The sequence below is a fragment of the Muntiacus reevesi genome, chromosome 7 (assembly GCF_963930625.1).
Source record: "Muntiacus reevesi chromosome 7, mMunRee1.1, whole genome shotgun sequence".
Lineage (NCBI taxonomy): Eukaryota > Metazoa > Chordata > Mammalia > Artiodactyla > Cervidae > Muntiacus > Muntiacus reevesi.
Window position 1 is genome coordinate 70,191,606 of NC_089255.1, and position 24,130 is coordinate 70,215,735.

The following is a 24,130-nucleotide window of genomic DNA, read 5'->3' on the forward strand; positions in this document are numbered from 1 at the left end:
CTATTGACAATTTTTTCACCTCCTGGTATGGGTTATATATTTCTGCCTTGTTTTTGAATACCTGGTAATTTATGACATTTCATTAAATATTTTCAGACTTTGGGGGTGTAGTTAAGTTACCTGTAATCTGTTAGATCTTTGCATGGATTTCTTTTAAGCATTGCTAGGGTCTATAAGAAGAGATTTAAATGTTAGGCTAATTTAGCTCTACTTTGAAGTTGTACTGTTTTGAGGGCTCTGTATGTGATGTCCCATGTATTGAGAGGCTTTTTTCCCTTGTTTATTGAGACTTCAAACTGTTCTGGTCGTATGAGTTTTGGGAATTTTTTTGAGCTATTTCTTTCCAGTTGTTTTATTTGTTGTAGTTCAGTTGCTAAGTTGTATCCAACTCTTTGCGACTCCATGTACTGCAGCACGCCAGGCTTCACTGTCCCTCACTATCTCCTGGAGTTTGCTCCAAATCATGTCCATTGAGTCAGTGATGCCATCCAACCATCTCATCCTGTGTTGTCCCCGTCTCTTCCTGTCCTCAACCTTTCCTAGCATCGGGGTCTTTTCCAGTGAGTTGACTCTTCGCATCAGGTGGCCAAAGTATTGGAGCTTCAGCTTGAGTAATCACACTCATGTGCACATCACCCAGGCAAAAGTTAAGGACATCATTCTGTAGATCTCTAGAGCAGAGGTGGGCAGATTTACAGCTCACAGGCCAAGTTCCACCTACCACCTGTTACTGTAACTAAAGTTATATTGGAACATAGCCATACTCATTGATTTATGTATTGTCTTTGTCTGCTTTCATGTTTTAATGGCAGAGTTAAGTAGCCTGCAAAACCTAAAAAATTTGTCTACCCTTTACGGAAAATGTTTGCAACTCCTGCTTTAGAGTTTTCTCTCTGTGTGCAGCATTTTCTTTTCTGGTAATCTAACCTTTAAATTATAGCTACCTTGACAGCCTTGAATGTGCTGTCAGTTTCCTTGACTCACAAGCTTTGTTTGAGTTCCCCTTCCACACATCATGGCCTGGAAATTGCCTCTATGTAGTACACTAGAGCAATACAGATACCTCTTCATTTCCTTTTCCTTGAAGATCAGGATCCTGTACTGACTGATACTCAGTTTCTAATTTCTGAAAACCATTGATTCTTATAATTTTCTGTTTTTTAGTTGCTTAATGTGGGGAATGGTCTTTCTAGTCCTCTTACAGTAAAATGGTCATATGCTGAAGTAGCAGCATAATATTTTGAGATTCATTCATGTTATTTTGTATATCAGAAATTCATTTTTTTTGCTATATAGTATTCTGTTCATTTGAATATACCAGTTTTATGGTTCTGTTGTTGACAACTACCTGAACTTTTTGTAGTTTTTGACTGTTTAAAACTTCTGTGAACTTTCTTATATGTTATTTTTGTAAAAACATGTTTTATTAATTTTTTTACTTTTTAAAATTTGACTATTTTAGAGTATAATTCATTTACAGTGCTGTGTTAGTTTCAGGTATACGGCTGAATTATTCAGGTATATGTATACATATATCCATATATATGTGTGTGTGTATATATATATATATATATATAAATATATATCCAAAGATATATGCATATATGTTTCTCAGATTCTTATCCCATGTAAGTTATTACAGAATGCTGAGTAGAGTTCCCTGTGCTATATAGTAGGTCTTTGTATCTATTTTAAATATATATATCCATATATGAAATAGTAATGTGTATATATTAATTCCAAACTCCTAATTTATCCCCCCCTTCCCCTTGGGTAACCATAAGTTTGTTTTCAAAGTCTGTGAATCTGTTTGTTTTGTAAATGTTTGCTTGTATCGTTTTTTTTTTAGAGTCCATGTATGAATGACATCATATGATATTTGTCTTTCTCTGTCTGGCTTACTTTGGCTTCTCAGGTGGCTCAGTGGTAAAGAATCCACCTGTCAGTGCAGGAGATGTGGGTTCAATCCCTGAGTTGGGAAGATCCCCTGAAGTAGGAAATGGCAACCCACTCCAGTATTCCATGGGAGACCATATCCTCTGTCCATGGGAGAATCCTGGTGGCTATAGTCCATAGGGTCACAAAGAGTCTAAAACAACTGAATGACTGAGCGAGCATGCTGCAAATGGCATTATTTCACTCATTTGTATGGTTAATATTCTATTGTGTAAATATATCAAATCTTCTTTATCCATTCCTCTGTTGATGGGCATTAAGGTTGCTTCCATAATGTACCTATTGTAAATAGTGCTGCAGTGAACATGGGGTGCAGGTATCTCTTCAAATTGTAGTATTTTCCGGATATATGCCCAGAAATGGCATTATTGGATCTTCTGGTAGTTCTAGTTTTAGTTTTTTAAGGAACTTTCATATTATTCTCCACAATGGTTGTACTATTTTGTCATTGTTGTTTAGTCACTAAGTTGTGTTTGACTCTCTGTGACCCAATGGATTGCAGCATGCCAGGCTCAGCTTGCTCAATTAATGTCCATTGAGTCGGTGATGCTACCTAACTATCTCAACTTCTGCTGCCCCCTTCTCCTTTTGCCTTCAATCTTTCGCAGCATTAGAGTCTTTTCTAATGAGTCAGTGCTTTGCATTAGGTGGCCAAAGCATTGGAACTTCAGCTTCAGCATCAGTTCTTCCAGTGAATATTCCGGGTTGATTTTCTCTAAGATTGACTGGTTTCATCTCCTTGCAGTCCAAAGGACTCTCAACAGTGTTCTCCAGCACCACAATTTAAAAGCATCAATTCTTCAGTGTTCAGCCTTCTTACAGTCCAGCTCTCACATCTGTACATGACTACTAGAAAAACCATAGCTTTGACCAATTCACTTTCCAACCAATACTGTGGCAGGGTTCCCTTTTCTCCACACCCTCTCCAGTATTTATTATTCTTGGCCTTTTGGTGATGACCATTCTGACCGGCCATTCATGTGCCTCTTGGCCATCTGTATGTTTTCTTTGGAGAAATGTCTAGTTAGATCTTTTGCCCATTTTTTGATTGGGTTGTTTTATTGATATTGAGCTGCATGGGCCCTTTGTTTATTTTGGAGATTTAATTCATTGTTTGGTCACTTCTTTCACGAATACTATCTCCCATTCTGTGGGTTGTCTTTTCATTTTGCTTATGGTTTCATTTGCTGTGCAAAGGACTTCCTTTGTGGCTCATCTGGTAAAGAATCCACCTGCAATGTGGGAGACCTGGGTTCGATCCCTGGGTTGGGAAGATCTCCTGGAGAAGGGAAAGGCTACCCACTCCAATATTCTGGCCTAGAGAATTCTGGCCCAGAGAATTCCATGGACTGTATAGTGCATGGGGTTGTAAAGAGTCAGACACAACTGAGCAACTTTCACTTGCTGTGCAAAAGCTTTAAATTTAATTAGGTCCCATTGGTTTATTTTTATTTTCATTACTCTAGGAGGTAGGTGCTGAAATTTATGTCACAGAGTGTTCTGTCTATGTTTTCCTCTAAGTTTTATAGTATCTGGTCTTATATTTAGACCATTAATCCATTTTGAGTTTGTTTTTGTATGTGGTGTTAGAGAATGGTCTACATTCTTTTACTTGTAGTTGTTCAGTTTTCCCAGCACCTCTTTTTGAAGAGACTATTTTCTCCATTGTATATTCTTGCTTCCTTTGTTGTAGATTAATTGACCATAGGTGTGTGGGTTTATATCTGGGCTTTCCATCTTTTCTACTGATGATGTAAACACATGTTTTAAAGTCTTAGTTCAGAATATGAGTGAAATTTTTTGTTTATGGTATATGTATTTAAATTTTAGAAGAAAATACCGATCATTTTTTTCTGTGGCAACTGCACAGCTTTATACTCACACCAGTAGTATGAGAGTTTTGATTATGCCACTTTTTGTCATTACTTAATGCTGTCAACATTTTGAATTTTAGCTCTTTTGGTGGGTGTTTAATGGTATGTCATTGTGATCTTAATCTTAATTTGTATTTCCTTGAGAATTAAAATGTTGCATACAAGTCTTTTGTCAGATAATCTGTTTTACAAATAATGTATCCGAGTCTGTAGCTTACTTTTTCATTTTCTTAAAAAAAAAAATTTTTTTTTTTGGGGGTCATGCGTTTTGTGGGATCTTAGTTCCTTGACCAGGAATTGAACCTGGACCATTGGCAAGGCCCAAATTCTCTGGACTGTCAGAGAATTCTCTACTTTTTTGTTTTCTTAATGGCATGTTTTGATGATCCAATGTTTTGATTTAGATTAAGGCTCATTTATGGATTTTTTTTCTTTTAAGGTTATTCCCCTTCTATTTTCTGTAAGTATAGAAGTGAAGTAAAAAAAAAAAAAAAAAAAAAGTGAAGTGAAGTCGCTCAGTCGTGTCGCCTCTTTGCAACCCCATGGACTGTAGCCTACCAGGCTCCTCAGTCCATGGGATTTTCTAGGCAAGAGTACTGGAGTGGGTTGCCATTTTCTTCTCCAGGGGATCTTCCCGACCCAGGGATTGAACCCAGGTCTCTCTCATTGTAGGCAGACGATTTACTGTCTGAGCTACCAGGGAAGCTGTAATCGACCTTTAAATTTCCTAAAGTCAAAAAATATTCTTGTATTTGTAAGCTTTATGGTTTTTTATTTTATAGGTAGATCCTTGATCCATCTTGGATTAAGTTTTATGTATGATGTAAAGTACATATGGGGTCCAGTTTTTGCATATGATCATATAGTTTTTCCAGTACTATTTGTTGAAAATACTTTCTTTTCTCCATTGGGTTGCTTGTGCACATTTGGAACCTTTATTTAAACTTACTTGATTGTATGTTACTTCTATTCTCCCTATTCAGTTCCAGTAACTCAGTAACAAATCAAAGTCAGTCGCTCAGTTGTGTCCGATTTTTTGCACCCCTGTGGATTGAAGCACGCCAGGTTTCCCTGTCCTTCACCATCTCCCAGAACTTGCTTAAACTCATGTCCATTGAGTCAGTGATTCCATTCAACCATTTTGTCCTCTGTCATCCCCTTCTCCTGCCTTTAGTCTTTCCCAGCAACAGGGTCTTTTCCAGTGAGTTGACTCTTCGCATCAGGCAGGCAAAGTATTGGAACTTCATCATCAGTCCTTCCAATGAATATTCCAATGACTATTCAGTCCTTCTACTGACTTTCCATTAGGATTGACTGGCTTGGTCTCCTTACAGTCCAAGGGACTCTCAAGAGTCTTCTCCAACACCAAGGTTCAAAAACACCAATTCTTTGATGCTCAGCCTTCTTTATGGTCCAGCTCTCACATGTGTATATGGCTACTGGAAAAACCATAGCTCTGACTAGATGGACCTTTGTGGGCAAAGGAATGTCTGCTTTCTAATACGCTGTCTAGTTGGTCATAGCTTTTCTTCCAAGGAGCAAGCGTCTTTTAATTTCATGGCTGTAGTCATCGTCTGCAGTGAGTTTAGAGCCCGAGAAAATAAAGTCTGTCACTGTTTTCATTGTTTCTCCATCTGTTTGCCATGAAGTGATGGGACCGGATTCCATGATCTTCTTTTTTTGAATGTTGAGTTTTAAGTCAACTTTTTCACTCTCCTCTTTCACTTTCATCATGAGGCTCTTTGGTTCCTTTTCACTTTCTGTCATGACAGTGGTGTCATCTGCATATCTGAGGTTATTGATATTTGCCCCGGTAATCTTGATTCCAGTTTGAGCTTCACCCAGCCCAGCATTTCACATGATGTACTCTGCATAGAAGCTAAATAAGCAGGGTGACAATATATAGCACTGTACTCCTTTTCTAATTTGGAACCAGTCCATTGTTCGATGTCCAGTTCTAGCTGCTGCTTCTTGACCTGCATACAGATTTCGCAGGAGGCAGGTAAGATGGTCTCATATTCCCATCTCTTGAAGAATTTTCCACAGCTTGTTGTGGTCTACAGAGTCAAAGGCTTTGGCGTAGTCAATAAAGGAGAAGTAGATATTTTTCTGGAACTCTCTTGCTTTTTCTGTGATCCATCATATGTTGGCAATTTGGTCTCTGGTTCCTCTGTTTTCTAAATCCAGCCTGAACATCTGGAAGTTCACGCTTCATGTATCATTGAAGCCTGGCTTGGAGAATTTTGAGCATTACTTTGCTAGCATGTGAGATGAGTGCAATTGTATGGTAGTTTGAACATTCTTTAGCATTGCCTTTGTTTGGGATTGGGATATAAACTGACCTTTTGCAGTCCTGTGGCCAGTGTTGAGTTTTCCAAATTTGATGGCGTATTGAATGCAACACTTTCACAGCATCATCTTTTAGGATTTGAAATAGCTCACCTGGAATTCCATCACCTCTACTAGCTTTGTTCATAGTGATGCTTCCTAAGGCCCCTAAGGCTTCCTAAGACTTCACATTCCAGGATATCTGGCTCTAGGTGAGTGATCACACCATTGTGGTTATCTGGGTGATAAAGGTCTTTTTTGTATAGTTCTTCTGTGTATTCTTGCCGCCTCTTCTTAATATCTTCTGCTACTGTTAGATCCATACCATTTCTGTCCTTTATTGTGCCCATCTTTGCATGAAATGTTCCCTTGGTATCTCTAATTTTCTTGAAGAGATCTCTAGTATTTCCCATTGTATTGTTTTCCTCTATTTCTTTGAATTGAAATAAATTTATTCCAGTTTACTGATAAATAAACTTACTTGATAAATAAATTTATAAATAAATAAATAGATTTATTTCTTTGCATTGATATATATTTATTTGATAAATAAATTTATTTGATAATTATTTTATAAATAAATAATTGATAAATATAATAAATTTATTTCTTTTCATTGAAATAAATTATCCTCTATTTCTTTGCATTGAAATATTTCAAGGAAATAGTTACTTGAAATTTCATTTTTCTTATGCTTACTCCAAGTGTGAACTTTTTATGTCTTGTGCTCTGGCTCATTCTACTTATTATTTTTATTTATTTATTTATTTATTTTTAGAAGAATCAGGTTTTATTTAATGATGTGAACTTTAAGAATTTGCCTACATGGTTGAAATATTCACAAAGGACTTGATCATTCATACCCATACATTCAAAAATATGGAACACTTCACGAATTTGAGTATCATCCTCGCGCAGTAGCCATGCTAATCTTCTCTGTATTGTTCCAATTTTAGTATATGTGCTGCTGAAGCGAGCACTACTTATTATTTTTAGTAGTTGCTTTTAGAGTTTTTTTGGGGGGGTATTCATGCCATGTACATGTGGAGACAGTTTTACTTCTTCCTTTCTGCCTTTTTTTTCTTTGTCTTGCCATATTGCAATGCCTTATTCTCTACTGAAAGGGAAAATCATTTAGTCTTTGAACATTATATATCATATTAGTTGTAGAATTTTCATGGATGCCTCCAATAAGAGTGAGGAAAGTTCATCTTATTTTTTGTGTACAGTAATTTTAGAAAATTTTTGAGTGGATATTGATGTTTTTCAGATGCTTTTTTACTATGTTGAATATGATTTTTCTTCATTACAGTGCATTATATTGTTAATGTTGTTAGTTAAATTTTCAAATGTTAAATTAGCTTTATGTTACTGTGATATATTCTGCATCATTCTCCATAGTTGTGATACATGTATATTTAATTTGCTAATACTTTTATTAAGAATTTTTTATGTCTGCATTTATGGGGAGTATTGGTCCACAGTGTTCTTTGCCTTTAGATGTCTTTGTCTGTGGTATCAGGGTAATACTGTTACCACATTTTTACCAGTAATGCCTAGAACAGTTTTGTCAGCCCACTTGGTCTTATTTGAAAGTGGGGTCTCCTCCCATGTACTTGAAAGAGTTTGTAATAAGGTGGTGTGGTTTCTTCCAAAAATGTTTATAGATTTCACTAGCGAAACCAATCTGGTACTCTAATTTTGTTTGCATGTAGGTTTTTGGTCAACTAAATTTATATAAATAGATGTATGCTATTAGATGTTCTTTTTTTTAAGTTGTTGTTTTCAAGAAATTTAAGCATTTCATATTTGTTGGCATAAAGATGTTTGTAATATTTCCTCAAAATTCTTTTAATGCATGTAAGTGTTAGAGTAATATTTCTTTTAAAATTTCCAGTATTCTCTTTTATTTTGATAGGTCTAACAAGAAACTGTTGATTTATTCAATGAATCAGTTTTTTTCTGGAACAAGATTATCGAAGAATAATTTCATACATTAAAATCCACTTGTATTAAGTTTATAATTTAATGATTTTTAGTGATATTTAAGAGATACACAACCATAATACAGTTTTAGAATACAGTTAATTCCCTACATAGGAACCTTCAAGTTGAGAGCTTTCAAATGTGAACATGCATTCCATTAGTGTCAGGTGAGAGTGAAATTGTAGCTTGCCCTCTGTCTCCTGTTGCTAATGATCCTTCAGCTCGCACATCTTCTACCCCCATCTCTCCTCCAATCAGTGACTCTGCTTGCCTTGTTCACTCGATGCTAGCTAGCCCTTGTATGCCGCCTGTTGTACTGTACTAGTGTACTTTTTGAAGTAGTGTATTGTAAGATTAAAAATGTTTTATTTCTTGTGTTTGTTTTCTATGTATTATGTATGTGAAAATTATGATAAACTCATTACAGTACAGTACTATATGGCTGATTGTGTAAGTTGGGTACCTAGGCTAACTTTGTTCTCAGAATAGAACTCATTCATATGTAGGGGACTACTGTATTTCATCACCCCAGAAATATTCCTGTGATAGTTTGCAGTTCTTCTTCCTACTCTAAGACCATTTCTCTGCTTTCTGTCTCTATAGAGTTGTCTTTGATTTTTTTGGCACATTTTTCTGTACATGGAATTGTATAATATGTAGTCTTTTAATCTAACATCCTTAACAGAATACTTTTAATGCTGCATTCATGTTACAACATGACTGCCTGATTTTGGTGTCAGGGAATATTGGCTTCATAGAACAAGTTGGAAAATACTTCCTACTTTTTTGTTTTCTTGAGGAATTTGTAATGAATTGGTAGTATTCCTTCTTTTAAATTTGATAGATTTCACCAGTGAGACTATCTGGCTTTGGTTTTTCTTAAATGGGAAGTTTTCTGAGTACTTTTAAATTTCCTTACTTTGTATGGTCTGTTTAGACGTTTTCATTTTCTTTTGTTTTTCCTTCCCCTCTCTCTCCTCTTCTTTCCCTCTCATTTCCTCTGTCACTGTCTCCCTGTTAGTAATTTGAGTCTTCCTTGGAATTGATTGACTTCATTTAAGTTGAAATTCTGTAGGGTCAGGTGGGATGTCACTTCTTTCATTTCCTACTTGGATAGTTTGTGTCTTTTTTACTCTTGGTCAGTCAAGCTATCACTGTGGCAGTTTTGTTGATCTTTTCTAAGAATCATCCTTGGCTTTATTGATTTTTTTCCCTGTTGTTTCTGATTTCTGTTTTATTGATTTTTAGTCTAATATTTATTATATCCTTTCTCCTTACTTTGCTCTTCTTTTCCCCATTTCTTAAGAGGGAAGCTTAAGTTATTGCTTTGAGATCTTTCTTCTTTCCTAGAATGGAATTTAAAGCTCTAAATCCCTGTCTGCACTGCTTTAGCTGCCCTAATAATTTGTGTTTTAATTTTTATATAGTTGAAAATATTTTCTTATTTTTCTTGTTATTTCTTCTTTGACCATCAGTTATTTAGCAGTGTGTTGTTTAATTTCCAAATATTTGTAAATTTCCTAAATTATTTTTTCTTGTTGATTTCCAGTTTAAGTCTTTTGTCGTTAGAGAACTATGTTGTATGAGTCTAATCCTGTTAAACTTATTGATACTTACTTTATGACCCAATATATTTTCTATTGTGGAAAATTTTTTATGTGAACTTCGAACTAATATGTATTTTACTGTTGTTTGGGTGGAGTGCTGGATGTTGCATCATGTTGATTGATTAATGATATTGTTTAAATATTCTATATCCTCACTGGTTTTTGGTCAAGATTGTCAGTTACTGAGATTGGAATAGTGAAACTTTTACTGTTGAATTGTCTAGTTTTGTCTTCAGTTATGTAACAGTTTTTTTCTTTAAGACTACTTTGTGGCTCTCTGATGGTTTTTATTTACACAGTTTATCTTGTTCCGCATTTTTGTTTTCAGTCTATTCTGTGTGTGTGATCCTGATGTGTCTTTTATAGACATTGTGTAGTTGGATTTGTTTTTCCAATCTGACAGTCTTTGCTGTTTGATTGGTGTATTTACCCACTTATAGTTAATGTAATTATAGATATGATTTAGTTTACATTAGCCACTTTTATATTTGTTTTCTATATGTCACATGTCCATTTTGTTCATTTTTTTATTGCTTTGTTTTGTGTTTCAACATTAAAATTTTTTTTGCTGTATTTTGCTGAGTTACTTTTTAAAGTTACAGTATGCATCTTAACTTATTGCATACTACTTCATGTTAATATTAATTCAATACCAGTAATATAGAATCTTTGATCCAAATTAACTCCATTTATTTTTACTCTTGTGTGCTATTATTGTCATATATCTTTTATATGTTAAAAGCCAAATTACACTGTTTTACCATTTTTTCAGTTATTTTAAAAACAAGGGAAGATAAAGGGGAGAAAGGTTTTTTTCATGTCTTTTATACTTACCCATATAATTACCCCTTTAATGTTCTTTATTTCTTTGTGACAGTTTAGTTACTACCTGCTTTTATTTCATTTTAGCCTGAAAGACTTCTTTAGTACTATTATTATTTTTTGTGGTGCATGTGTGCTCTCAAAAAATTACTCAGTCTTTGTTTATCTTGAAATGTCTTTATTTTGCCTCTGTTTTGTTGGACAAAGAATTCTTAGTTGACAGTATTTTTCTTTCAGGATTTTTAATATATCATCCTACCACATTCAGACTTCTGTGGTTTCTGATTAGAAGTCAGATGATCTTATTGGGGTCCCCTTATATGTCAATAGTCATTTTTTCATTTACTGCTTTCACGATGTTCTCTTTGTCTTTCTACACTTTTAGAGCCCAGTAGGGCTTCAGCTTCCCTGATTTTGTCACCTCTTTTGGGCTTTAGTATAAAGAGGTAAGTTTTAAAGGAAGATTATACATGTTTTTACTCTGTTTTAAAAATATTTATAATCATAACTTATTTCTTTATATATTTGCCTTTTTCCTCACATTTTCATAGCCATGGAATTCAACAATACCTGTTTGTGGAGGGGCTACTTAAGCATCTTTGCTAGTGAGAAATGGTAATAGTGTTTTAGTTTTTTGTTTTACTTCATGTTGTGCTTTTAAATTTTTCTGCTGCCTCATCAGATTTTATGTACATACACCATATATATCTATTTTCTATATATTTGTTAGATAAAAACACATGTAAAATTAAGGCTTATAGTAATAAAGGTATTAACTTTTTTTAAGAAACACAGGATCTTGCTATATTTTCCCTTTGGTGAATATTGAATGATAATCTTGAAGACTAGGTGAAAGATACCATAGTATATTTAGTATTTTCATTGAGATGTGTATTAACTTATTTAGGAGTTTATGTTCTTAGATATTTAACTCTAGACTATGTCATTGTCAAGTAATATCTGGGACTAAAGTCCCCGACACGCTATATAATTTTGCTGCCTTATTCTTTAGAAGTGCTACTATGAGCAATAGGCAGGCAACAGAAAGAAAGAAGGTGAGTGAAACCAAAGGGGGAAAAAAGGACTAAAACAGATGGTAGGGTAATAAAAATAATAAAATATTTCTTAAGCATTGTTTGTTTTGGATAGTTTTCTTGTTAAGCACATGGAAATACTTTGCAAGTTTGAGAATTACTTAGTTTCCACATGCTGTTTTTGAGAAACAGCAAATCATTCATATAATATAAACACGATTATAGATAATTTTGCTGGAATTTTATTTAGGGCTTACTTTTTCATAAGATAGATAACAGTGCCTTCTTTCAGATCATATTTTGACTTTACATTTGAGGGATCATATATTTAAATTGAAAAGTGCTAATTCAAATAAGTGACAAACATTCCTTCAAAGCTTCCTATTTTATAGTTTTACTGATTATATTCTGCTATAAAAATGAATGTTATTTAATGTATATGAATTTTTTAGAATACATCTAAAATTAGTATATTGAGTTGTTTGAAATGCCTGTGGTGCTAGATTTCTGTATCTGTAGTCACTTTAATGAGATCTTGTAATTGGAGAGTATTTTATGCCACCGAATGTACTTACATATAAATAAGCAACATCAGTATTATTGATCCTACCTCTTTGTCCTTTTTTACTAATATGTCTTCTATGCCTAGGAGGACAATGGAAGTCAGAATCAGAATATAAACCTTCAGATTCTTAACATTATACCAGAGTGTTTCTTGAGTTAAACATGTGAAGTAGGAGAGAGACAGGTAAAGATGGAAATGAAAGAAGGAAAAAGTATTTGATAAAGGAAATAACATTAGACCTTGAACCAACCCATAGGATCATGGGTAGGAACTCTTATATTGCCTTTGTGTATACTAAGAGGATTATTGATAATGACATGGTTCTATAAAATAGTCTTTTTATTTCTATAGTGATGATTTAGTTTCAGAAATTAGATCCACAATATTGATTCTTCCAATCCATGAACACGGTATATTTCTTCATCTATTTGTGTCCTCTTTGATTTCTTTCATCAGTGTTTTATAGTTTTCTATGTATAGGTCTTTTGTTTCTTTAGGTAGATATACTCCTAAGTATTTTATTCTTTTTGTTGCAATGGTGAATGGTATGCAGAGGGAGGCGGGAGTGGGGATCGGGATGGGAAACACATGTAAATCCATGGCTGATTTATGTCAATGTATGGCAAAAACCACTACAATATTGTAAAGTAATTAGGCTCCAACTATTAAAAATAAATGGGAAAAAAAAAGAAATTAGATCCATAAATATAATCATCTATTTGTGGTGCAAGACCTCTTGTCCTTGAAATGGTAAATAATTTTGCATAGTTTTTTTTATAGCTGTCACTAGTTCTAGCAAAGTCCCACTGTGTTTTATCAAAGATTATCAAGTTATTTTCCTTGTGTTCTATATAGTAGCAACTGTACTTTTCCAATAGGGGCATTTGGGTTGAGAATAAAAGGTAATGGAAGGTAATTGTATCCTCCTGATATTCTATTTAATGGCACAACCAAGAGACTTTTATTTGCCTTTTTACAGACGATAGGAAGGATAGCAGTGTGATTAGGGATAGATAAGGGTTTTAGTATCAGACTGAGGAGGTTCAAATTCTGGCTCTATGAGTTAATGGTTATGAGACATGGATAAATAACCTTCTTCATTTGGAATAATATACTCCTTATTGACTGGAATATATTTTGTAATATGGTATTTGTGAGAATAAAATGAAATTAAGTGAAAGTAAGCTCAGAAGAGATTCTTTGAATGATTTTCTTAGATACTGCGAATTATAAACTATTTTCCAGATTCCTAGCTAAGATAGTAGATAATATTTTTAAAAAGTAAAGAAGCTGAAAATGAGTAAATGGAAGAGATTTAAGTGACTAACTCTAAACATAAGTCTTAGAACTGGATGTAGACTTTCCAAAAATTTTAAGCAGTCTAAACACAAAGGAAGAAGAATTTGTTCGAAATTATAAATAGGTTAATAGGAAATAATGATACAGTCTATTAAAAAGTATTAAAGACTTTTCAAGTCATTAAAGAATGATTTAAAGCATAACTTTATTTTGCAGATAGTAAAAGCTCTAAAAGTAACTCTATTCTTTATTGGGTTCACATTTTATGGGAATTTCTATTGAGTAGATACTGTGTGGTAGATGTATAGAAAAACAAACATTAGTCTGGCCATCACTTGGAATTATTGAAAACAGAAACCAAGAATGCAGACTAGGTTAAAGCCTTAGGTAAGCTCATAGTTAAGAAATGATCTAGTGCTTTATTGACTAAAATACTTTAGTTAAAGATGCATCCTAAGTATTTATTAATTTGTATTTGTATTACCATGGCGATTGATATCAGTGCACTGTTCTTAGCAAGAGCATATCTCTCTTCAGTAAGAGTCATGCTTCCAGGACTTCCCTGGCAGTCCAGTGCTTAAGACTCTGTGCTTCCACTGCAGGGGGCATGGGTTCCATCCCTGGTTGGGGAACTAAGATGCCGCATAGTATGGCCAAAAAAGAAAAAAAAAATCATATTTCCTAGAGAGTCTTATGAGATAAAGAAAATGAAGACAAGAAGAGTTGTAGTTAAACTTTGTAAGACAAATATTGTGATTTGTGCACATAGAGATACATTTTGTTGTGTCGTATAGGTGTCATCTCTTCTTCATTCAGTTAAGTGTATACTTTTATGCATTTATTTAGGTACTGAGGCCTGGCTCTATAAACTATTCTGGTACTTTGGTTGATACGTTGTAAGGTATTTAGTCATATATAGGGATTTTGAAGAAGGGATTCAAAATCAAGTGGCCAGTAAGACAGGAGATGATGTTTAATATATTGTGTACTTACAGGATTCTCTGAGTTTCATTATTTATGGACACTCAAATTTTAGCTAGGGCTTCTGTACTCTTCCAAGTTTTCATTGTGGAATTCCTGATGTTACCATAGTTGATTCATTGTGAAAAATGTTAATGCTTTTTGAGAATCTGATTTTTATATAGGAAAACATGAAGATGAAAAATTTGGCCCAGATAATTTGTGGACACTTGCTAAAAACACAAAAACATTATGCAAGGTATAAAATGATCAGTGAATATTTCTTAGCCCATATATTTAAAAGGTAACTACTGCTTTGTATTTTGTTCCAGAAAAATATGTTTTACAAATGTTCTTTTTAAAAGCAATAGTAATGTAATAAAAACCAGATGTCCACTGTGTAAAATCATGCAGTGCAATTTCTTTACTTCTGACACCTTAGTGATATCAGGAAGTTCTGTGGTGAGATGTAGGTTGGTGACTAAAATCGTGGAGCTCACTGAGAATCAGTAGGTTTGAGTGGAATGTTTCTAATTAGGAACTGTTACAGTGCTGTGGCGACATAAAACGCCTGTGAAAGATAGTAGATCTGGATAGGAATACAAAAGGCAAAATCTGGGAAGCTGAAATTTCAGAAATTTGAAGTTTTGCCTAAGGCCAGGGTTGCACCCAGGAAAGAGAAAGCAAACTTTATTTTCTCTCATGTATTGCTTCCAGAGCTCTACTAAATTTAAGATAATGTTTTATATATTGTTAGCCTACTTTTAGGATTGTACCGTCATTCAAAACTTTTGTTTCTGTGGGAAAATGTCTTGAGCTCTTACAGACAGGCTTTTGAAAGGTTACCATTCATATGTTAATACTTGCCTGTGGTGATTTTATCTGGTGGCAGTGACTAATAGATGGTCTATGGCAATGGTGCAAAATATTCCTCTTCTTTCTCTTCCTGATAAAGGTGATAATAGAGTAGCATTTTGTACATACTAGACTATCCTGTCCTTTAAATATATTTTATTTGAGTCATGAAAGTAATTTTACAGGTAAAAATGAGGCATGTTAAAAAAAATGATATAGTAGAGCTGGGATTTGACTTTTTGGACTCCAAAGCCTGTATTTTAAACATTGCATTATTCGATGAGGACACAGTATGAGGAGTTTAAAAGAGTAAGGAGTTATAGGCAGATAGTGTATTTGTTTGCATTCTTGCTAGAAAGAAGAGAGAGACAGATGAGAAAGCTGTTGTGGTGTGAAGAACCAAAATAAATGGAGACTGGAATTGTTCTTACAGCTGCTTTAAGTTATTTGGAGGTTAACCTGGGTTAACCTGCTTAACATTACAACTATGGGTTCTTTGGATGTTATTTTTAATTATAGTTATGACTTCATCAAGAGTGGTTTTGGATATTATGGAAATCTTAAAGCACATGCATTTCAAAATGAATTAGAGGGCTTAGGTATTTAAAAAATACCACCGGTGTTGACATAGTGTTAGAACATTGTGTAAGATCAGTCTTGAGACTTTTTTTTATGTATTTGTTTCATGTTTTATAGTTATTGTCATCAATTTTTATGTTTCCTCAAGTAGTATAAACATTATGAATGAAACTGGTTAGTGATTTCTAGCATACTAATTACATCTACTTAAAGATGTAATGCTAGCAAAAACAATTAAAATTTAATATAAGTTTTTTCTGAAAGACTACATATTTACATAAAAAATTTTTTTCTGTTTTAGTGACGAAGTTTAAAAATATCCAAACTCATGAAAATCTACTTGTATTCCCCAGACAGAAGGAGAGAGTGTTAGAGAGACAGATTGTTTAAAACATCTTTTCTTAGGTCTGGAGCAATATAAATATGTTGCTTAAAATGTTTAATTTAACTGAAAGAAATTTCTTATTTAACTCTTTACTTAGTTTGTCTTTACAGAATATATTTGGTATCATCTGTGAATATGTCTGTTTTCTCACTAGGAACCCCTGATTCCTAAAAATATAACATTAGATTTTTTCACCATTAAAAATAAACTCATGAATCAACCTTTAAAAAATAATAATTTTATCTTTTAAATTAAACTGAATTTATTCTGGTAAAATACATATGATTTACCATCTTAACCATTTTTAAGTATACAGTTCAATAGTGTTAAATACATTCATATTGTTGTGCAACCACCACTATCAGTCTCTGTAATTTTTTTCATCTTATAAAATTGAAGTCCTATGTCCATTAAACAATGCACTCTGCCCCCCTCCCATAAGTCTACAGGCATTTCCCCGATTATTTGTACACTTAATAGTAGTGAAAAAGATCAGAAGAAGTTAGAGCAAGGAAATATTCACCTGAATCAACATATTGTAGTTTCCTTTATGTTGAGCAGTTGGCTGATAAGCTAGTTTGAACCTGACTTTCAGGATAGAATACTTGAGGTTATAGTAGTTTCTTTGTTTTCCACAGGCAAGTCTTGATGATGAATCAATTAGCAAATCCTGAAGAATTAATATAAATGGTGTGGTAATTTCTGTTCTAAGAGATACTTCTTAGAATTCATGAAATTTCTCTTCCCCCACAGTATCAGATCTGCTGTTGAAGTGAGATCTGCCTGGTAGCAGCTATGTGTATCAGAGCTCAGTTCAAAATTCTTTAGAAATGGTAACTGTTTATAAAATTCTATGGGAAAGCTAATTAAAATTGAACTTTGAAGTTAAAAAGAAAACACAAAACAGTATAAAAGTAAAGGTTAATATTTTCTCTGAAATGTTTTCAAAAGACCCATAGAAGTGCTATAGAAAGATTTCTTAAACCTATTAAAAGTATAAATCCTTGAAGACAGGCGTTCATTACCTGTGTTGAACTTGCTAAAAACAGCAAGGTCTGAGTATTCAAAGTATCCTTAGGTCTGAGTGTTCAGAGTATTATCATTTTTGAATAAATACTATGAGACTAACAGCTTTTTAGAATGTATGTTTTTTGTGCTAGCTTTTCCTTAATGTAAAATGAATCTCAATATGCCATATGATTGGTGACAAATAAGAAACTCTTTATGCAATTAAGAGAAGATCTGTTTATTTAAGAGCTCTCAAAGGTTGTAAAAGATTATACTTGGCTGTATGTGAAGGATAAATGTTGTGCAATAATGCCCCTTAGTTCCCCTTTTATAATAAATCTCAGCTGTGTGTTCAGCGAAAGGGCTCTGCGCCAAAAAGAACAGGTTCAACTTGTCTGTGAGGATTTGCACCACAGTAAAGTGCACAACTGCTTTTGTAGAGGTCATTGTGGAGGTCACAGGCATGTAGAGTTGAATGAAAACAACTTTAAAAACATGTAGAACAGATAGTGTTACTTAAGATTCAAGGATCAGTGTTAACTAGAAACATTGAAAGGATGGAAAATCATAAAAAGAACCCCCACATACATTTTTCACTTTATATATATATATATTTACATGTTTTCAAATGGATGTGAAACAATTTCTTTGGCATCGTGTCCCAGCATATTTTAAAAGAACTTCAGAATCAGTTTTGTAAAAATTGCCCAGACTTGGAAGCATTAAATATTGTTATCTTTGTTAAATTCTGAGCAGTGCTCTGAACAGAGTTCACATGATAAAGGTAGGTGATGATGATGATGGTGGTGGTAGGACAATATTTAGGGGTGTGCGTGCGTGCAGTGTATGGTGTGTGCATTGCATGTGGTGTATGGTATGTGGTATGTGTGTGTGTGTTTTGAGAGCTGGGATAGGGGAGTGTGGGTAAGTTCTAATGAAAAGGCAGATGTGACCTAAAGAATGCCTCCGTGAGTCATGTATCTCTTGATAGAAAGGTTCAAAATGAACAACAACAAAGAAGGGCTCTTTCTCCCTAAGTATCTCACAAATACTCTCATATTCTTTGTGGTACTGGAAATAACAGGTGGAGAGACTGTAAGACCCATGACTCCAACCTACTGAAGTTTTGGGCTTAGAATAAAGAACACCAGAAATAATATAACTAAGTAAGTAGATAGAGCACTTACCTAGAATTGTAGTTTACCTAGAGTTGTATTTGGCCATATAAGGACTGTATCTTTTTCCCTTTTTAAAAAAATGATAATCAAAATGGCAGGCAGCCATTGATTTCAGTATAGAGATTAATTAATGTCTTTATGCTTCAGCTTCAGCAAATGCAGTTGATTGGCAGTAGCACCTGTTTCAGCAACTGGTAGAACGTTAGTGCTTTTATCAAGCCTGTAATTTCCAGAAGGGCTTTAAAGCTGTGTTCATTAAACTCTCCCATACTAATTGCTTTCTTTGTCTTCTAGTGCACTGGTTTACTAAATGGACCTCTCATTTATTTCTGTGTGTATTTATGTATTTATAAAAGTTATAAAATAAAGTTAGTTTTTTTAATTTTTAAAAACAAAAACAAATTGTGTGGTAGTCTGTGTACTCCTGTATTGTAGAACCATTTTTATGCTTATTGAACACATAATGTTCTCAGATGAAAAATTTATACCAAGAAGGTGATTTTTTTTCTGAATTGCTTATGTAGTTCATGTCATAAACATAAAACATATCTGTCGAGTATGAAAAATGATCAGTTAAACTGTAGTAAAATGTGATTTAAGGATTTGGTTATTAAGTCAACTTTCTAGGAAAGTGGCTTACTTTTACATTTTTAGGATTTCTTTCCAGTTGAAGTAGTCTTCCTGGTTCGTATTTTAAAATCTGTTCAGTTTTCATGGATTTATAGACAAGCAAGCCATAGTTTATTTTTTTTTTTTTGAGCAAGATAACTGTTTTTGTTTGTTTGTTTGTTTTCCTTGTTAAAAAAGAAGACTGAACTTCTAAGAGAGATTCTAAGAAAGATGAAGCGCATAGCTCAGTACAGGTGAAATTTGCATCAACCTAAATGTATTGTGGCGAAGTTGAATGTGAATGTTTTCTAAAAAGAAATTGAGTTGTATGTTTTAACGAATTAGGGTAACTTTCATTTAAAAAGCACTTATATATAAACATTTTAAAACAAATGAGCCTAATTTACGTTTAATATAAATACAAGCATGTGTTGTTCAGTGCTTGAAAGCAGAATCCCTTCTGCGGTGCATCCTTTCTCGCTTCCCTTCACTAGTGCCTGTGTGCTGTGCCTAGTCCTTCAGTAGTGTTTCGCTCCTTGCAACCCCATGGGCGGCAGCCCGCCTGGCTCCTCTGTCCATTGGGATTCTTCAGGCAAGAATACTGGAGTGGGTTGCCACACTGTCCTCCAGGAAATTTTCTCAACCCAGGGACCAAACCCGGGTCTCCTGCACGGCAGGCGGATTCTTTACCACTTGAGCCACAGGGAAGTCCCCTAGGGCCTAATGTCCTAAATGTTCAGATCAATCGATTTTTATACCATGGTCCTGTAGGAAAGTGCTTGGTGAATGCTGGAAGTTTAGGGTTTAAAACTTGGGTACGTTCCTTGGTCTTAGAGAACATTAATTTGTTTTCCTGTAAAGTAAACAAAATAATACGTATCTCAACTGTATCTATAAAGGCTAGCATAGTACATGGCGTATAGTAGATGTTCAGTGAATATTTGTGTCCTTTGTGTGGGTGTTATTTGTGATTATTGTGTGTTAAATAATCATATTCTCTATCTGCATGACTGTAGTAAAAGTCAGTTTATGTGCAATTGCAAGGGAATCAGAGAATTGTAAATATTCTATTCTACATTTAGAGTCTAGATCTAATTACGTGGTGGTTTTGTGAGCGTGGTAGTGGTAATATGTGTTTGGGGAAGGCAGGTTGGGATGGTTAGGGTATTCATAGTACTTGTTTCCTTTTAGGACAAAAGAAGGATAAAGTCAGTATAGTTTGATTTAGCCGTTTTTTTCCTACAATGGGGATAGGACAATAACCACTTATTCTGTAGTTAAATGTTCTCAAATAGAACCAGATTTGTTTTGTAGTTTTTGAGAGGGATGGCTTGGATTAGAGGATTAGAGTGAGTGGTATATGGTGGATCATTATAAAACATTTGTTCATTTATGAAACAAACATTCTTGGTATGTGCCAAGCACTGTACTAGGCACAGAGGATTTAGATCTAAAGAAAGTGTGATTTCTTGAACTATTTGATCTCTATTATGGTTTAAAGAAGCTTTCTGCTCCCTTTCCACTGAAAAATATTTCTGCTTCAAAATTCTACTAATCTTATGTGATATTTTTTGTTTTGCTTGTATCATAAAAGTAATATTTGTAGAGAACTTTATATAAAGCAATTTTCATATTTTATCACGTTCAAAATTTTAGACTTAAGTCATTGTTACTGATGGCTAATTAAAAGTCTACTTAAAGTGCCAAAATAGGAATTTTTTTCTTGAAAACTATGTTTGTAATTACTAAAAGTAAGTGAGCCAAAATGCTATATGCCTGAAAAGTTTGTAAAATTTCTGGTAAAAAATGTTTTTCTTAAAATTTGTGGAGACTTTTTTTAAGGAGGCAGATTTTTGTCTCACCAAATAGTCTGCTTGATGTTTTTCTTTTCTGATCTTTTTATAGAAACAGATATGATTTGCTGGACACTCTGTCCTCTTGGCAACAAATGGTAGTTCAGTAGCAAGACAAGCATCAGAGAAAGAATGTAAAAATAATACTTTTCAACACTGCCTCATTTATTGGTGCTCAAGGGAGAATAAAACCTAAAACAACAAAACCAAAACAAACAAAAACTCTTCCTTGGACTCTACTTTTTCTTTAAGCTAATGCCCTATCTCCCTATTTTCATTTTATCTTAGAATTTGCTGAAAATAATAGATTTATTCAGTGTTCCTACTTCACAACTTCCGTTCTTTCTTTTATCATTCATATTCTGGCTTCTATTTCTACTACAGTACTGAGGCTTTTCTTGGTGTAAAAAAAATTTTTTTTTTCATTTAGAAATGCTGTCTCTTTCTCCATGTAAGTCACATTCAGCCTTCGTAGCCATCTCAGATGCCATTTATTCTCCATGAATTCAATTGAATGAACATTCAGAAACCTGTCATGTTCAGCAAAGTCATATCATATGTATATTTAACTTATTTGAATTTAACTAAAGTTGAAAACACCTAACTAGGGAGAAAAATAGCAAAGAATTCCTCTTTTCCCCCAGTAAAAAGTGTTTTTAAAACAACATAGTTGCCAAAAGCAAGCCAAGTACTTTATCTGATTTTCCACACAACAAACAGCAATCTATTCTAACTGGAAGAAATGCTAGCTGGGTTGGGTTTATATATAGAGGTTATAGTATGCACAGAACAATGTACTTTATGGGCTATTTAAAGGACTTTGGAAGGGGTTATTTTGACCAGTTTTTGCTTTACTCTGACTGTAGAACCTAACCTCCTGCACAGGGTATGACTTTGTTATTATAGCTATGTTGAACTTAAATCAGTCTTTTCACTTGGGATCCTTCTAGATAACATTTGGATATGTCTTGGATGTGTTAGGACTCAATGCCTTCATTGCCAGGGCCTGGGTTCAATCCCTGATTGGGGAACTAAGATCCATCAGCTGCATGGAGTGGCCAAAAAAGTTAATTGGTTAATTTTTTAAAATGTGTAGGATTCACGTTTTATATTTGAAATACTTTAATGATGTTAAAATCTTTTTCTAAAGATATTATTTCCTAACTTCTCCCCTGAATTTACAATTTCTATAAATGTTGCATTTTGTTTTTGAAATTCTTTTTCAAGGAATAGTTTAGATTGATTTAGCAATATGAATTCTAAAAAGAGTTGATATATTATTAAAGAACATTTTTTTTTAATGTGGTAATTTGAACACTCAGTGGTGTGTTTGTGGGGAGGAGGTTACAAGTGAATTTAGTTAACAGGATTAAAGTAATTTCACTTTAGCAAACAGATTTTGATGATGTTTTCTGGGCCAATTTGATATAGAAACAGTTTCGGAGACTTGACTTGACCAAGTGAGGGAATAACATTTTTAGGACTGTTTGATTTCTAATGATGAACAAGAGGTTTAAACCCAGCTGGGTAGTTAAATTCTCCTTTGATGTTTCAAAGCAATATCTTACATATTCGAATGGAACTGATTGTCACTGAAGAGTCAGAAAAATATTGTGCTTTTTCTAGTATATTCAAGATAAATTCTTTTTCATATTCTGGAGAAGTCTGTTTTTGTTTAGAAGGAAAAATTTGGGAAAAATAGGTTATTTACTATTTAGGCATCATATTTTTTTAAAAAACAGGAATGCTCATAAAGGCTGATTTGTGGGAATAAATCAGTGTTAGAATGTTTATAAAAGCCCACTGCAATTATTTTTTTAAAAAGTTATATTCTACTCATTCCAAAACACATAATTCAGAAAGGGAGTGGAGCCTGATGATTATAAAGTTGGGAATCTGGAAATTAGTGATTGTTTCTTCCACTGTTTCTTTAGTGTATATAGAATCAAACTATTAGACATTAAATTTGGGGAAATTATCCTTATTTTCATGATTCATTATCAGATATTGGTTTATTTCCACTTAGTTGTGAAATCATTGCAGGTTGGACCTACGAGAACATCTAGTCCAAACCTCCAGTTTGCTTCCACCCTCCCATTGTTGATAAAAGTGAAGCTTAGAGAAATAAAATCACTTCAGTTCGTATTAGGTTAGAGGCAGTGTCAGCATAAGTATATAGTTACTTCTTACTATGCAGGATCTTGTCACTCATTTGTCTTTCTGTGAATTTTTTAAAAAATTAGAGAAAGCTGTTTCTGTGGGGGAAAATGAATTGTACTTAGCATGAAATTATGTGCTACCAGGAAGTTGTTACCATGCAGCTGTTGCAGTGATGACAGACTGATATCAACGTAGAGTGACCAGAACAGCATAGTATAAAAATTGTTCTGCTTGCTCCTAAAATAAATTGAAAACAACTGAATTGAAACGAAATTTACTTAGAATAAGTACCGTGAAGTCAGTGCCGGGTATATTTTTTAAGTATTCTCTCTTCCATTGAAAAACTGAGTATGCACATGAACACAATTAAAAAAACATGTCCACATCCTCATACTGATGCATATATGTGCACACATAGAAAACACCTGTATGTATGTGCACACACATATTTAAATTATTAGGACATTTACCAACATAGAAACAGTATTTCAAAAATAACTTAGTTGGTTTTTCTGAAAGGTCTCTAACAGATATTTTCTCTAGAAATAATTGGTAGAATTCTAGTGATTTAATGCACTGAGACCAGTGAAATATTCTGGTTTCTAAATTCCCTTTAACCATGTTGTGTATTCTAATGGATTTGATAAGTTTAGCATGTAAGAGGATCCAGTTTTTGAAAAACAGCCACCACTATCATTGTTTTGTGGTTTGTTTTTGTTTTGTATTTAAATATTTATTTGACTGTGCCAAGTCTTAGTTGCATCATGTGGGATCCAGTTCCTTAACCAGGAGTCGAACCTCGGCCCCCTGCATTGGGAGCCAGGAGTCTTACCCACTGGACCACCAGGGAGGTCCCTTGTTTTGCATTAAGATGATTCAACAAAACAGAAGTAACAATCTCATTGAAAAGTGATTTACTGGAATACAAACTCCCTGGAGGCTGGAGCATGTATCTGTTTTATTGCTGTACTCTTTAGTTCTTGGCTTACAGTCTTTGTTCAGTATTTGTCTTTTGAATGGGTGTTTGGTTATAACAGAATAACCACAATGTTTTGTTGTCTGAAATTTTGTT

The 24,130-nt window shown here is 33.9% G+C and overlaps 1 protein-coding gene and 1 non-coding gene across 6 annotated transcripts in view; one reads left to right on the forward strand and one right to left on the reverse strand.

Moving 5' to 3' along the window:
- MNAT1 (MNAT1 component of CDK activating kinase) overlaps nucleotides 1-24,130 on the forward strand; it is a 198,328-nt gene that overhangs the window by 79,593 nt on the left and 94,605 nt on the right. The window lies entirely within an intron of this gene.
- LOC136172715 (U6 spliceosomal RNA) lies at nucleotides 7,032-7,138 on the reverse strand. The gene has a single exon (XR_010664067.1). It is a non-coding gene; the product is annotated as a U6 spliceosomal RNA (small nuclear RNA).